We start from the raw sequence: 16059 nt of genomic DNA, 5'->3' as shown, positions 1-16059 counted from the left end.
CTTTTCAAAACTCAAAGATTTTTATATTTATGAATTTTTAATAATTTGTATAAGTTGAAATTGATGTCCAATGTGTTGTTGAGTTTTGATTTATGTTTGTCTTCAAGACTTATGAGCTTTGATCCTAGTATGTGGAACTCATGTGATGTTTGTGAAAGTCCCTCTTGAAGTTATTTTTTTTTCATGTGCTGTGTTCATGAATTTTGGGTATAGAAATGGTTGAATAAGTGAAGAATGTTCCCCATAGGTTTGATAAAGAGCTTCGGTGAAACATAAGACCCATTATAATATATTGATGGTGAAACTCCAAATAGTAAGCTAGTCCATGCCTGCCTAGTGTTTGATAAAATGCCTTAGTCAGTGAAATGTGTCAAATAGCATGAAATCCCCAAGTAGGTGTAAATTCATGTCTAGTGGATGTTGAAAGACCCTAGTGAACAAGTCGAGATATGATGGTTGTAAGATTCCCCAATTTTGTGTTCTTTGATATATGAAAGCTTTTAATATGTGTCAAGTGGTTAATAAGAAAATAGTGATGTGTTAGTATGAAGTTTTCCCCAAATCAAGTGATATCCAAATACATGACAAGACCGATATAGTTATGAAGTACTTGATGTAAGATCTCATTGAATGGGGTATAATCTAATAGCATGTCTTTCCTAGGCTAGTATATGATGGTAAACGGATGTTGATGATCCTTAAAGGCTTGGAGTGACCCTTTGGTGGTTGTGATGATGAATAGAGGTCTATGTTTCCTAAATACTCAATGTGATGTCCTAAGGATCTTGAGAGAGAAAGTATGTTATGATGCCCAACTACTTGAAGTGATTCTTTAACGATTGTGATAATACATAAGTAATTGTAATGATGAATGAATGCTTGTAATACATGAATGAGTGCTTGTAATGATTAATGAATGGATAACCGTGATGATGCATGAATGATTTATGATGAAGAATGATTATGTCTTACTTTTATGTTATCGAGTCCTGGGAGTATTTATACCCAAAAATAAAGCTGTTATCTAGAGCCCGTGTTAGTTTCTCAATAATTCTAATCGAACCATGATTCACAGAACTCAGTGAACTATAGAACTCTATATCCTCAAACAAGTGCGAAGCTTAATAACGCTCAGTAATCTCAGTTATCTCTGTAACCTCTATATCACTAGTAATTTAGCCTCAGACTTGTAATCAGCTCAGTTCTAATAGTATTCAAGTGATTTAATTCTAATCTAAGAAGTGATTTGAGTAATCTATTCAAGTTCTGTATCGTTAGTCAGATACCACGATTCGATATCTTTTCCGTTAGATATGGAACCAAGTGATCTCAGCATAACTCAGTCAGACCTTTTGAGTAATATGATTAGTGTAAGATTCAATTTAGCCAGTGTTCAGTTGAGAATTCAGTTCTGAGTTTTCCAGTTTGGAGTAGAAACTAAAACCGAGCGAGCTCAAGGATGGGAACTCACCTACTAGTAGAGGGTGTGATTCTTAGAAGTAATCCTTGTGCTCTAGAACTACGTAGCCAGCGTAGATTGAGACATCACACCTGTTAGTTGAGGGTGGATGAGAGACATCATACCCACTAAATGAGGGTAGATGAGATGGCTTGACCTGCTAGATTAGGGTCATATAGAGTTCTCTTTACCAGTGGCGCAGTAATGACTAGGGCACAGGTTGGACCCCACCTGTGGTAGGTTGGTGAATGTCGGTTAAGTGAAAACCACCCATTGTTTCAGTTTCAGATTCAGTCTCAATTTTAAAATCTGAATTCAAAAATTAGGACTATCAGATACAGTCATCTATCATTATGAGGAACTCAGATAGTTTGATTAATTTATGGGCCATCCCATCAGATAGACTTGGTCTCACATACAGTTATTTTATATCAGATTCAGAGTTATACCGTCAGACAGGCTTGATCACAGTTTTAGATTTTTATTTAGTATTCTTGTTGTCAGATTTAGATATAATCATATTTCTTATCATTGATAAAGCTTCTGAAATCATTTGTTAGAAAGGTTGATCTTTAATCCTGTCAGTCGAAAGCAGTAAGTCCAAGAATTTAGTCATTGATTTAAGCACATCCATATCCTCAGTTATCAGTATCAGATAAGTCAGTGATTCAGTATCTCATGTCAGTAGTAAGTTTAGTCTGTAGTAAATTGGTATTTGAGTTTCAGTTTTTAGAGCTGCGATAATTGTGTTCATGTTCTGTTCATTCATGTATGTGTTCTCATGTGACATTTTCATGATTATTCAGTTTAGATATTGCACATGCATGAACCCTTGCATTAGCCTACCCCGTCTACATACTCGGTATATTTTTGTATTGACGTATTTGTCCTATGGTGTTTTATTTGACACCATAGGTTCAGAGACACAGGATCCAGATTATCCTCAGGAATTCAGTTCTCGTCAGCAGCAGTAGCAGTGAGTCCTCTTCTTTCAAGAATGAATCTCAGTTTACTATTATTTTTTTTATTTTGTTTATTTTTAATTGATGGAGTTAGTTGTGGACCTGTCCCATCAAATCCACAGTTCAGATAGTTTAGAGGCTTTTCAGATAGATGTATTAGTATTCAGTTTTCTGTATTATGAGTATTCATGGATGTGTTGAACCTTATGGCTAGTTTCCATATTTATTTTAGACATTATGCATTGTATAGGTAACAGATATCAGTAAAGGGTTAGCTTGTGGTCCTTCGGGGTCATAAGCACCGTGTGGCATCTCGAGATAAGATCTTGAGGCATTACAAACTTGGTATCAGAGCCTAAGGTTCAAGAGTATCCTAGGGAGTCTGAAAAGCCGCATCTAGTAAGGTCTTGTGCATGGGTGTGTAGCGCGCCACATTTATGTACAAGAGGCTACAGGATGTTCTTAGGAGTACTTCCACTTCTTTCAGTGATCATTTCGTGCGAGTGAGCATGAGCTGAAGTTTATTCTCAATCTAATCCACTTCATTCTTTCATTACTGAGTATGCCTCCTCGTAGAGACTTTGTCCATAGGGTTAATGACCAGCCCCCTCAGCTAGTAGATACTGAAAATAAGAGTGTGTCCACATGCAGAGTTTTGGGCAGCTTTCCAAGAGCTAGACCAGGCGGTGAATAATGTTCATGGAAACCGTCAGCTATAGTCCCACCTTAGCAAGATGGGAATTCTTTCGCAGCCAGGATTAGAAGCTTCATAAAAATGAACCTGCTCGAATTCTTTAGGTTAGTAGTAGGTGAGGATCCGCAGTTATTTCTTGGGGAGGTAAAGAAGATCACCTAGATTATGTATGTGTCATAGGAGGAAAGTGTTGAGTTAGCATCTTATAGGCTGAAAGATATTGCTCATGATTAGGTAGTGTTGTGGGAGAAGAGTAGAGGGGAAAATGCAGCTCCCGTGACTTGGCTAGAGTTTCAGAGTGCCTTTATAGATAGGTTTTTCCCGCTAGAAATGAGAGAAGATAAGGTAGAAGAGTTCATGAACCTAATGCAAGGTTCTATGACCGTGAAAGAGTATTGTCTTAAGTTGAACCAAATATCTAAGTATGCTCCCGACTTGATAGCTGACCCTAGAGCGAGTATGAGTAAGTTTTTGACTAGGGTATCAAGTGATGTGTTGAAAGAGTGTAGAGCTGCCATGCTCAATAGAGATATAGATCTTTCTATGCTATTGATGCATGCGCATCAAATTGAGGCAGATAAGATGAAGGAGAGAGAGAAAGTGAGTAAGAGAGTCAAGATAGGTAGTCGTGGTTTCTCGCAGGTAGGGTCTCAAGGTAGTAGTTGTTCTCAGTATGGTCAGATATTTTTAGTCCCAACTCTATCTTCAGCTAGTGTACGTTTGGGGGTGTTAGATTTGAGGGAGCGCCATGCTCCAAAGCCTAGAGTAGTACTAGTGGTGTTCGTACCTACCCATTGTGTGAAGAATGTGGTAAAAATCATAAGGGTGTATGTAGAGCTGGTAGTGATGTGTGTTTTGGATATGGCGAGACTGGTCACAAAGTTTAAGACTGTCCTAAGCCAGGTCCCCGAAGTCAGCATAGTCATCCTTCAGCTCCTAATAGATTGTATCCACTTTAGGCTTGCCTTGATCGGGAAAGATCCTCTAAAATTGACCTGGGTATGTTATGATCCCTTCATCTTTATGTTATGCATTGATAGATCCTTTTATCTCATTTTGAGCTTATATGTTAGCATGAGTCATGGATAAGTTTTAGATCTTGATCGGTCAATTATGACCCAGTCTGTAGGTGCCCTGCGCACCACTCCGGTATTTTAGCGAAGTGTGTTTAGAGGGACATAGAGTCCCAAAGGGGAGATACCCCATGGTATTATGATTTTGCATGCCATTAGATTTATCTCGATGCATATTCAGCTTTTCTTTATAAAGTTAGCATCAATCATTGTTGCATTGTCAGTCGTGCTTTCAAAAGTCAGCTTGTCAGCGTGTGTTCAGTTGTGTATTCATAGGATCAACTCATTATGAGCCCATGCATCAGATATGCATGTGTATTATGAGAATTCAGCTATGAGCATCATCAATCGAGTATTTCATGCATCATATATGATGTCAAGTGTGAGAACTCTATATGTCAGTCGTTCCAGTTGCGTAGTGCTGATTTGAGATATTTCCATTTCTTGAATAAGTTTTGTTGATCTGTATTCTCAGTCTATCAAATGACATTTGAGGATGAATGTTCTCAAGGTGGAGATAATATAAAATCCATTTCCAGTCTGAGCCTTAGAACGTATTTGGTAAAGAAAAAATCCAAGTCAAAATATTTCAAAAATATCCTCCCAAGTATGAAATACTTTTAATCATGTGAGAATCTATTTGAGAATAAATTAAGATCATAGAGGTCCCCCTAACCCATGTTCGAGTTGAAAGCTTGCCTATAGTTCAAGTTTTAGTGACCGTCAAAATTTGGGTCAACTTCAATCTAATATAAATTGTTGTATAAGGAAAACTGGGTGGCTTCCTATATTTCAAATGAAATATTTTTGAATTATATTTTCAACGATACCAATTTCTCCTAAATCCAATAGAGGAGCAAAGAGTTATTCCCATTTTACTCCAGTCTGTCAAGATGGAAAATGATGATGACATTTCTGATGGGCTACCACATTTCTGGCGACCTTTTTAATGACTTCGTCATATTCTGACGGTATTTCTGACGAAATCTTCAGCACTGGGCAGAAAATCATAAAATCCACCCTTTTTGTGATGACATTTTGGGACGGCCTATCACAGGTTTGATGGCCTATCACAAATGTAGTCAGCTATTTTTTTCCAGCAACTTAGAGTTGTTTTTGCAAAGGTATTTTTGTCATTTCCACCCTTTTATTGAGCCTCTATAAATATGGGAACCTCTTCCAAAAGCCTAATTTCAATATTTTTCTCTTTTAGTTCTCTCAATTCTCTTGAGAAGAGAAATAACTAGGGTTTCAATCAAGAACCTTAAACTTAAAAAAATCATCCATAAATTCTTCAAGATTTCTTCAAGAATAATGTTAGTCATAGTGTGGGCTTTAAGAATTTCTTATTATAAGTGTGGATAGAGTCACAAACATTAGAGTTCATTGAATTTCAAAGGTTAAAGTATGTAGATGTTTATTCTTGGGTTCCTTTCATCCAAGAAGCTCAAGAACCCTTTTCAAAACTCAAAGATTTTTATGTTTTTGAATAATTAATAATTTGTATGAGTTGAAATTGATGTTCAATGTGTTGTTGAGTTTAGATTTATGTTTGTCTTCAAGATTTATGAGCTTTGATCCTAGTATGTGGAACTCATTTTATGTTTGTGATAGACCCTTTTGAAGTTGTTGTTTTTTATGTGATGTGTTCATGACTTTTGGGTATAGAAATGGTTGAATAAGTGAAGTATGTTTCTCATAGGTTTGATAAAGATCTTAGGTGAAACATAAGAGTCATTATAATATGTTGAAGGTGAAACTCCAAATTGTGAGCTAGTCCCTACATGCCTAGTCTTTGATAAAATGCCTTAGTGACTAAAATGTGCCAAATAGCATGAAATCGCTAAGTAGGTGTAAAATCGGTCATGTCTAGTGGATATTGAAAGACCCTAGTGAACAAGTCGAGATATGATGGTTGTAAGATTCGCCGATTTTGTGTTCTTTGATATATGCTATGCTTTTAATACGTGTTAAGTGGTTAACAAAAAATAGTGACGTGTTAGTATGATGTTTTCCTCAAATCAAGTGATATCCAATACATGACAAGACCGATATAGGCATGAAGTACTTGATGTAAGATCTAGTTGAATGGGGTATAATCTAATAGCGTGTGTTCCCTAGGCTAGTATATGATGGTGAACCGATATTGATGATCCTTAAAGGTTTGGGGTGACATTTTGGTGGTTGTAATGATAAATAGAGGTTTATGTTTCCTAAATGCTTAATGTGATGTCCTAAGGATCTTGAGAGGGAAAGTATGTTATGATGCCCAACTACTTGAAGTGATGCTTTAACGATTGTGATAATACATGAATGATTGTAATGATGAATGAATGCTTGTAATGATGAATGAATGGACAACCTAATAATATATGAATGATTTGTGATGAAGAATGATTATGCCTTACATTTTTGTTATCGAGTCTTGGGGGTATTTATACCCGAAAATAGAGTTGTTGTCTAGAGCCCGTGTTAGTTTTTCAATAATTCTAATAGAGTCATGATTCTTAGAACTTAGTGAACTATAGAACTCTATATCCTCAGACAAGTGCGAAGCTTAATAAAGCTCAGTAATCTCAGTTATCTCTGTAATCTCTGTATCGCTAGTAATCTAGCCTTAGACCTACAATCAGCTCAGTTCTAGTAGTATTCAAATGATTCAATTCTAATCTTAGAAGCGATTCGAGTAATCTATTCAAGTTTTGTATCGTCAGTCAGATACCATGATTCGATATCTTTTCTGTCAGATACAGAGCCAAGTGATCTAAGCGTAACTCAGTCAGACCTTTTGAGTAATATGATCAGTGTCAAATTTAGGTCAGCCAATGTTTAGTTGAGAATTCAATTTTGAGTCTTTCAGTTAGGAGTTGAAACTAGCACCGAGCAAGCTCAAGCATGGGAACTCACCTACTAATAGAAGGTGTGATTCTTAGAAGCAATCCTTGTGCTCCAGAACTACATAGCCAGCGTAGGTAGAGACATCGCACCTATTAGTTGAGGGTGGATTAGGGACATCATACCTACTAGATGAGGCCAGATGGGGTGGCTTGACCTGCTAGTTAAGGGTCATATAGAGTTGTCTCTACCAGTGGCGCGATAATGACACCCTTCCAATTAGGGCACAGGTTGGAACCCACCTGTGGTAAGTTGGGGCATGTCGATTAAGTGATTACCACCCACAGTTTTAGTTTTAGATTTAGTCTTAGTTTCAGAATCAGTATTCAGAAATAAGCACTGTCAGATACAATCATCTATCATTATGAGCAACTCAGATAGTTTCATTGATTTATGGGCTATCCCATCAGATAGACTTGGTCTCACATATAGTTATTTGATATCATATTTTGATATATGCCATCAGATAGGCTTGATCATAGTATCAGATTTTTATTGAGTATTCTTGTTGTCAGATTCAGATATAATCATATTTCTTATCATTGATAAATCTTCCAAAATCATCTGTTAGAAAGGTTGATCTCTTATCCTGTCAGTCGAAAGCAGTTTGTCCAGGAATTCAGTCATTGATGGTAGCACATCCAGATCCTTAGTTATTAGTATTAGATGAGTGAGTGATTTAGTATCTTAGTGTCAGTAGTGAGTTCAGTGTGTAGTAAAGTGGTATCTGAGTTTCAGTTTCTAGAGCTGTGATAATTCTGTTCATGTTTTGTGCATTCATTTATGTGTTCTCATGCGACATTTTCATGATTATTCATTTTAGACATTGCACATGCATGAACCCTTGTATTAGCTTACCCCGTCTACATACTCAATATATTTTTGTACTAACACATTTGCGCTATAGTGTTTTATTTGACAACATAGGTTCAGAGGAACAAGATCCAAATTATCCTCAGTAGTTCAGTCTCTGTTAGAAGCAGTAGCAGTGAATCCTCTTCTTTCAGTTGATGAAGTTAGTTGGGGACTTGTCCCATCAACTCCACAGTTCAGACAGTTTAGAGTCTTTTCAGACGGAAGTATTAGTATTCAATTTTTTGTATTATGAGTATTCATGGATGTGTTGAACCTTATGGCTAGTTTTCGCATTTATTTTAAACATTATCCAGTGTACAGGTACAGATATCAGTAAAGGGTTAGCTTGTGGTCCTTCGGGGTCATAAGCAGCATGTGACGTCTTGGGATGAGATCTCGGGGCGTTACAGACTAGGCTCTTTAAGGATTTATTTGTTCTTTAGTGCTTAGAGATATCTTTCTTTAGTTGTTGGTATTGGTAGGTGGATCATAATCTTGTTAGTTTAATCAACATTTTAGAGTGACACTAAATAATGAGCATAACTAGTAGTTTCGTCTGCCAGAGTTAAGATTCCTCCAGTACTAGTAGTTCCACAGCTAACTAACATAGTTGAGAAGAATAATATCATGGGTTGATTCTTGAGATTGACTCTACATGGATTTAAATGAACCAAAATGAGGATGCATTTGAGTTCTGACTACTTATTAGGAGAGGCTCCATAATTTAGGTCAAGTTAAGGTGAATGATGTCTACTATACTACTTTTTAGTTTCACTTGGAAGCTAATCATTAGTGGAGAGGTTATTTTTATTCTAAACCTATTTGGGTCTCTCACTATGACACAAACTCAGTTTTGTAAGGCTTTTTTGGAGAAGTATATGCCTCTCAATATTCAAGAGCACCCAAGAGATTAGTTTTCCAGTTTGTAGCAAGGTTCTATGATGATTGTAAAGTATAAGTAGAGAAAACATAAAATGGACAAGCATTCTACTTTGATCTTACCTACCTAGTATGAGTAAATTCTATGTTATGTTTGAGGGCTTAGATTTCTTCTTCGCATCGATACTTAGAGTCTAAATGTTGTTGGTAGGTCTTTTAGTGATTTTTCTTAATATGACAAGATTTTGAAGGAGATGTATTGCAAGGTCCATGGGGGATACAATAAGAGGCAGCATCAATGAGACAACCTTAGTGGGAGTTGCAGAAAATCACAGTATAGTGTTAAAGATTTTCAAGGTAGGTACTATCCGCATTAATATTATCAACCCCAGGGTTAGTTTGTGTAACATCTCGTATTTTGCTTGTACTTATTCTAATTATATGGAACCTGATGTAAACTTGTGTAATAGGTAACAAATGAGATTTATTATGAAAGTATTAATGGTGTAGATAGAATTATAGATGTTGCCGGTATAGTTTAATGTGATGCGTCCAAGTTAACATCGATACAACTATTTAAACTTGGGATCATAAGTTAGTATTTGAATCTGAAGTTTAAAGTGACCAAGTGTGTATAAGTTGAAGGTTAGATTAAAGGGATTAGGAGCTGAAAATGGAACAAAATATTGAGGTGCTTGCTTGACTTAATTCAACTAGTGGTGAGTCACCTACTTAAGCTATTTGGACCAAATTAATGGACCCATGGCTATGGACCAGATTTGGGCTTATATTAATGTACTTATTTGAGCCCAAAATTAAGTAAAAGAGAAAGAAAATGGAGAAAAGGGCCCAATACTCAAATCTGCCAAGGCCCAAGTTAAAGAAAAGAAAAGGAGGAAAAATGGGTGGCTAAGGCCCAATAACTTTGGATCCATAAAATCCCAATATATTGGGAAAGTAGATACATCATTTTCTTGATTAAATATAGGCCGAAAAGGGTCAAGTCTCCTTTATATGGATTGAAATCAGCAATTTTTTCTCATTTTTAACTTAGACAAAAAAACTCCAGCTTTCTAGGTTCTTCTTTCTTGTTCTCTCTTGGATATGAAGAAACCCTATAAATCCACAAGGGTTTGTGGGATTGACCTTCCTTTCAAGATAAAGGTAAGTGAACAATTCATGAGTTAGTACTAAGAAAACTATGTGTTCTTTAAGATTAATTTCCGGACAGCCCTCTCTATAAGTTTGGGCAGTCTATTGTTCTTAGTTATTAAGGGATTTCTCTTTTCTCTTTTGGTGTATGTGTGATGGGATTAAGCTATTGAAGACATACACATTAAGAGACTAAACTACCAAGGAAATCAAGGTATGGTTGCTATCCACTTTTGTCCTTTTTTCATAAACATGTGTTGGTAGAGGATTGGACATATTTGGTTGCTATTAAAGGACGGTTGGGGTGTTGTTTGTGGACTGTTTTGTGTTTTTGCATTAGGGGCTTCCCGGTTGCTATTGGGAAAAGGTGTGATTATTTTGAATTGAATTATAGAAGATGGGTGTGGTGATACACCACCGAATTAATGATTGTGTACGTCAATGGCCCAATTTATTTTGTTTGTTGTTTGGAGGGTGTAATAAATCTGAGGAGGTTTTGGTGATCTAATAAGGACATGTATGGTATGTGGGTGTAAGTGGAGAAGAAAGGTTAAAATAACACCCTTTATTGATAGATTATGTGTTTATTTCCCGGTTACTATTTTGGTGAAGTTAAGTATCCTAAATGCATTGATTAGTTGCTAATACTAGTTTACCATATATTCTATTGTAAATAAGTAATCTAAAAGGAGGGAAGTCAAGTCGGGTTTGTTTGGAGTTATATAACAAGGTATGTAAGGCATACTCAATTTTGTACTCTTTGGCATGAAATCGGACATTTATAGCCAATGACCTTGTCCCCATCCTCTAACATGTTAGAACACCTCCATATATTCTGATTATTAAATCGGCATATCTATCTTCACTAGAAAATTTTAGGAGTTCTCCATATGTTCAAATAAGACCCATGTGTTATTTTCAGCATCTAAACAATTTATTTGCAGGACAACAAATCCCTACCTCATTGTAGTTGCATTAAGTGTCCATTTATATGTCTCATATTATCAGATTATTGGTTCAAGGTACCATAATGTCAAGACCACCATGATAACAATCTCAAAGGCTAAATAAACTAAGTAACGCAAATCTGTAAAACGAGTAGAAACTTAGGGTCATAAGACTATCATGAGCCAATCTCAATACATTTATTTGTGGGTGGCAGCTCAGGGGCATAAGCCTAGCATGGGCCGATCGTCCTTATATGTAGGTGGTAGCTCTGGGGCGTAAGCCTAGCATGGGCCGATCCTAGTTTATCTATTTACCACTGATTAGCTGGTCATTTGCATTATAGCTTACAAAGATTATGAATTAAGAAAGGTAAAAAAATTAAGAAAGGAACGTAATGTATGTAGACCCACAAGTATATATAAAGGTGGTCTACTAGTAGTATTTATACACTTGTATCTCATTTCTATTGAGCCTTTGTATCATGTATTGTTACTATTCTGCCTTGCATACTTAGTACATATTTTCATACTGACTCCCATTATGGGGAACCTATATTTCATGCTAGAGGCACAGGTGCTTCGGTAAATGTGCCTTCTTAGTAGGAGCCCAGGATATCCAGCTGCTATTGGTGAGCTCAAGATTGTTTCGGGGCTTTCCGAGTCTGTTCCATATATTTTGGTATTGTGCAATAAGTCAAGAGTAAGGCAGGGGTTTGTCCCGACCCTAAATAAGTCTATTTATCTTTTAGAGGCTTTGTAGACTAATGTAAAGTTATGGTAGTGTCTTGTCTCTAGACGTGGTGGCCCCATTGGCCAAGTGTTTTATATATCAGTTTATGCTTGCATGTGTAACTATTCTCATCGATACATAATATCATGTTTGTCAGAACCTTTGGTTTTTATAGGTATATGCATGGGAAGTACAACGTTATGAATGGGTTCTCTTGGGCCTTTACGGCTACGGGTGCCTGTCCGCCCCAATAGGATTTGAGGCATGACAAAAGTGGTATCAGAGTAGGTCGTCCTAGGGTTTCTCCAAAGCCATTTCTATATAGTCTTGTTTATGGGCGTGTTATGCACCAGATCTATAAACAGGAGGCTATGGGACATTTAGGGGTTGTCTCTTTTTCTTCATATCTTAGATAGTGCAATAGAGCCCATGTTGTAGGTAAACTCATATTTAATCATAGAACTTAATTTTTTCCTCTTATTATAGTAAAGATACTAGTTACAAGAAGGAGTAAGAATATAGGTAAGCGAATAGATCTTGTTGCTGGCAAAGGGACCAGCAAATCACCACCTAGACGAGCTAATCAAAGTGAGGCTCAAGCTGAGTTTGTGTCCCAAACTTCTTCTACTCTTCATCTCCAGAAGAGCTATGAAGGATAGGAACCGTATCCTCAGAACCATCTACTAATGCTATATACCAATATTTAAGGAATACAGTGCAATTATTAGCTCATATAGTTATTGGAGAAGCTCAAGGACAAGCCATTCCAACCACAGGTTCTAGTGGTGCAGATAGGACAGCTAGCCTACGAACGCAGGATTTTCTTAAATTGGATCCTCCCATATTCACCGGATCAGATCCTAATGAAGACCCACAGGACTTTATTGATAAAATCCAAAGGGCTCTAGATTTCATGCATGTGTCGGGTAAAGAGACAACTGAGCTAGCAGCATATAGATTCAAAGGGGATGCTATATTTTGGTATGGATACTGGAAATGATCTAGGGGTATCGATGCACCTTCAGTTACTTGGAAAGAATTCAAAGAGCCATTTCTTGATCATTACCTTCCATTTGAGATCCAAGAAGTTTATGCGGATCAGTTCCTGAATCTTCACCAAGTGGTTTTCAAAGATTGATTTAAGGTCTGGTTACCACTAAATGATGGTCAAAGAGAAGGACATACCTAAAATAGCCTTTCGAACACAGTACAGTCATTACAAGTTCCTAGTCATATCCTTTAAGAAAACTAATGCACCTGCAGCTTTTATAGATTTAATGAATAGGGTGTTCAAGCCATTCTTTGATGTATTTTTGATAGTTTTTATAGATGATACTTTGGTTTATTCGAGATCAAATGAGGACCATGCCAGACACTTACGATAGGTGTTACAGATTCTTCGTGATCGTAAGCTATATGCAAAGTTCTCCAAATGTGAGTTTTGGTTGAAATCTGTGGCATTCCTAGGTCATATTGTGTCCGATGAAGGAATAAAGGTTGATACTGAAAAGATAGAAGCCGTGAAGAACTGGCTAAGATCAACAATGCCTACGGAGGTTCGTAGTTTCCTTGGCTTGGTAGGTTATTATAGAAGTTTTGTTGAAGGATTTTCTCAATTTCTACTCCTTTAACAAAGTTAACACACAAAGCGTCCAAGTTCCAATGGAATAACGCATGTGAAAAAAGTTTCCAAGATCTGAGGAATAAGTTGATTTCAACACCCGTATTGGTACTTCAAGAAGCCACAGAAGGGTATGCATTGTATTGTGATACTTCAAGAATTGGCTTAGGGTGTGTATTGATGCAGCATGCTAAAGTCATAGCATATGCCTCATGACAAATGTCGCCACATAAGAAAAAATATCCAACGCATGATCTGGAGCTTGCGGCAGTTATATTTGCCTTAAAGATATGGCGTCACTACTTGTATGGGATTCATGTTGACATATATACTAACCATAAAAGGTTGCAATACATCTTTAATCAAAATCACCCAAATTTGAGGCAACAAAGATGGCTTGAGTTGTTAAAAGATTATGATGTTGATATCTTGTATCACCCGGGGAAAGCAAATGTAGTAGCAGATTTATTAAGTCATAAGGCTATGGTGCCATCTATAGAAAGAAAAAGGATGACTATGGATCTACAACAACTAGCCAATTTGGGGGTTCTCCTTCTTGATACTCCAGATGAGGGGCTTATTGTGCATAATGCGGCAGAATCTTCACTAGTACCTGAAGTAAAAGAGAAGTAATATGCAGATCCCATTCTATTACAGCTTAAAGAGAATGTGCAATGTGTTATGACAAAGAAATTTAAGCTTATGCAAGAGGGTGTACTTTGGTGCCAAAATAGATTGTGTGTGTCGAATGTAGATGGGCTAAGAAAGAGGATTATAACATAGGCACATCATTCAAGGTATTCCATTCATCCAAGGTCAACTAAAATGTATCATGATTTGAAAGGAATATATTGGTGGGGTGACACGAAGAAGAACATTGCAAAATTTATAGTCGAATGTCCAAATTGTCAAAGAGCTAAAGTAGAGAACCAAAAGCCTGGGGGTTATATGCAATGTATAGATCTTCCAATATGGAAATGGGACTTGATAACCATAGATTTCATCACTGGTTTGCCTCGTGCATCTTGAATGTTTGATTCCATATTGGTGATCGTTGATAGGCTTACCAAATTAGCACACTTTCTACCAGTTAGGACCACTTACACAGTTGAAAAATATGCCAAATTATATATTAAAGAGATAGTTTGACTACATGGAGTTCCAATCTCTATTATATCAGATCGAGGATCTCAATTTACTGTAAATTTTTAGAAATCTTTCCAGAGTAATTTGGGAACACAAGTGAATGTAAGTAAAACTTTTCACCCTCAAACAAATGGACAAGCAAAACATACTATTCAAACACCTGAAGATATGCTACGATCTTGTGTATTGGACTTTAAAGGTGGTTAGGATAATCAGTTACCTCTCATCGAGTTCACCTACAACAATATCTATCATTCAAGTATCAAAATGGCACCATATGAAGCTTTGTATGGAAGAAAGTGAAGATCACTAATTGGATGGTTTGAAGCAGGTGAAACTATCTTATTCGTACTTGATCTTGTTCATCCATCTATGGAAAAGGTTAAGTGATCTAACAACGGCTACAAATAGCCCAAAGTCGATATAAGTCATATGCAGATATTAGAAGGAGGGAGCTAGAGTTTGCTATAGGTGATTGGGTATTCTTGAAGGTATCACCAATGAAGGGGGTTATGAGATTTCGTAAGAAAGAAAAACTAAGTCCATATTATGTAGGCCCATACAAGGTTACTCAAAGATTTGGACAAGTCACTTATGAATTAGAGCTACCCCAAGAGCTCTCAACAGTCAATCCGGTATTTCACGTCTCAATGCTTCGAAAGTGCATGGGAGAACCATCTCATATTACTTCTACTAAAGATGTACAAGTTACGGAAGATCTCACCTATAAAGAAATACCTATTTCTATCTTAGACCGATAAGTTAAGGAATAAAGAAATAGCTTCGGTAAAAAGGCTTTAGAGAAACCAACAAGTCGATGAGATAACATAGGAAGGTAAAGAAGCGATGAAATCCAAGTTCCCCCATTTGTTCAAATACGCAAAAAAAGTTCAAGATGCTGAATTAGAGCAATAACAAGTAAGTGTAATATATAAGTACTATGTGATAATAGGGATATTAAACTTAGGCTTTCACTTGTTTTGGTTGGATAGTTATGCTAACATTCAAGGATGAATGTTCCTAAGGAGGGGGAGGATGTAACATCCCGTATTTTGCTTGTACTTGTTCTAGTTATATGGAACCTGGTATAATCTTGTGGTATAGGGAATCGATGAGATTTTTTATGCAAGTATTAATAGTGTAGATGGAATTATAGATGTTGCCCGTGAAGTTTAATGTGATGCGATCAAGTTAACGTCGATAAAACTATTTAAACTTGGGATCATAAGTTAGTATATGAATCTGAAGTTTAAAGTGACCAAGTGTGTATAAGTTGAAGGTTAGATTAAAGGGATTAGGAGCTGAAAATGGAAAAAAATATTGAGGTGCTTTCTTAACTTAATTAAGCTAGTACGTGAGTCACCTATTTGGACCAAATTAATGGACCCATGGATATGGACCAGATTTGGGCTTATATTAATGTACTCATTTGAGCCCAAAATTAAGTAAAAAAGAAATAAAATGGAGAAAAGGGCCCAATACTCAAATCTGCCAAGGCCCAAATTATAGAAAAGAAAAGGAGGAAAAATGGGTAGCTAAGGCCTAATAACTTTGGATCAAAAAAATACCAATATATTGGGAAAGTAGATTCATCATTTACTTGATAAAATATAGTCCAAAAACGGCCAAGAAAGTCGGCCAAAGAG

The sequence above is a fragment of the Capsicum annuum genome, chromosome 5, assembly GCF_002878395.1.
Source record: "Capsicum annuum cultivar UCD-10X-F1 chromosome 5, UCD10Xv1.1, whole genome shotgun sequence".
NCBI lineage: Eukaryota > Viridiplantae > Streptophyta > Magnoliopsida > Solanales > Solanaceae > Capsicum > Capsicum annuum.
This window is presented reverse-complemented; position numbering follows the sequence as displayed.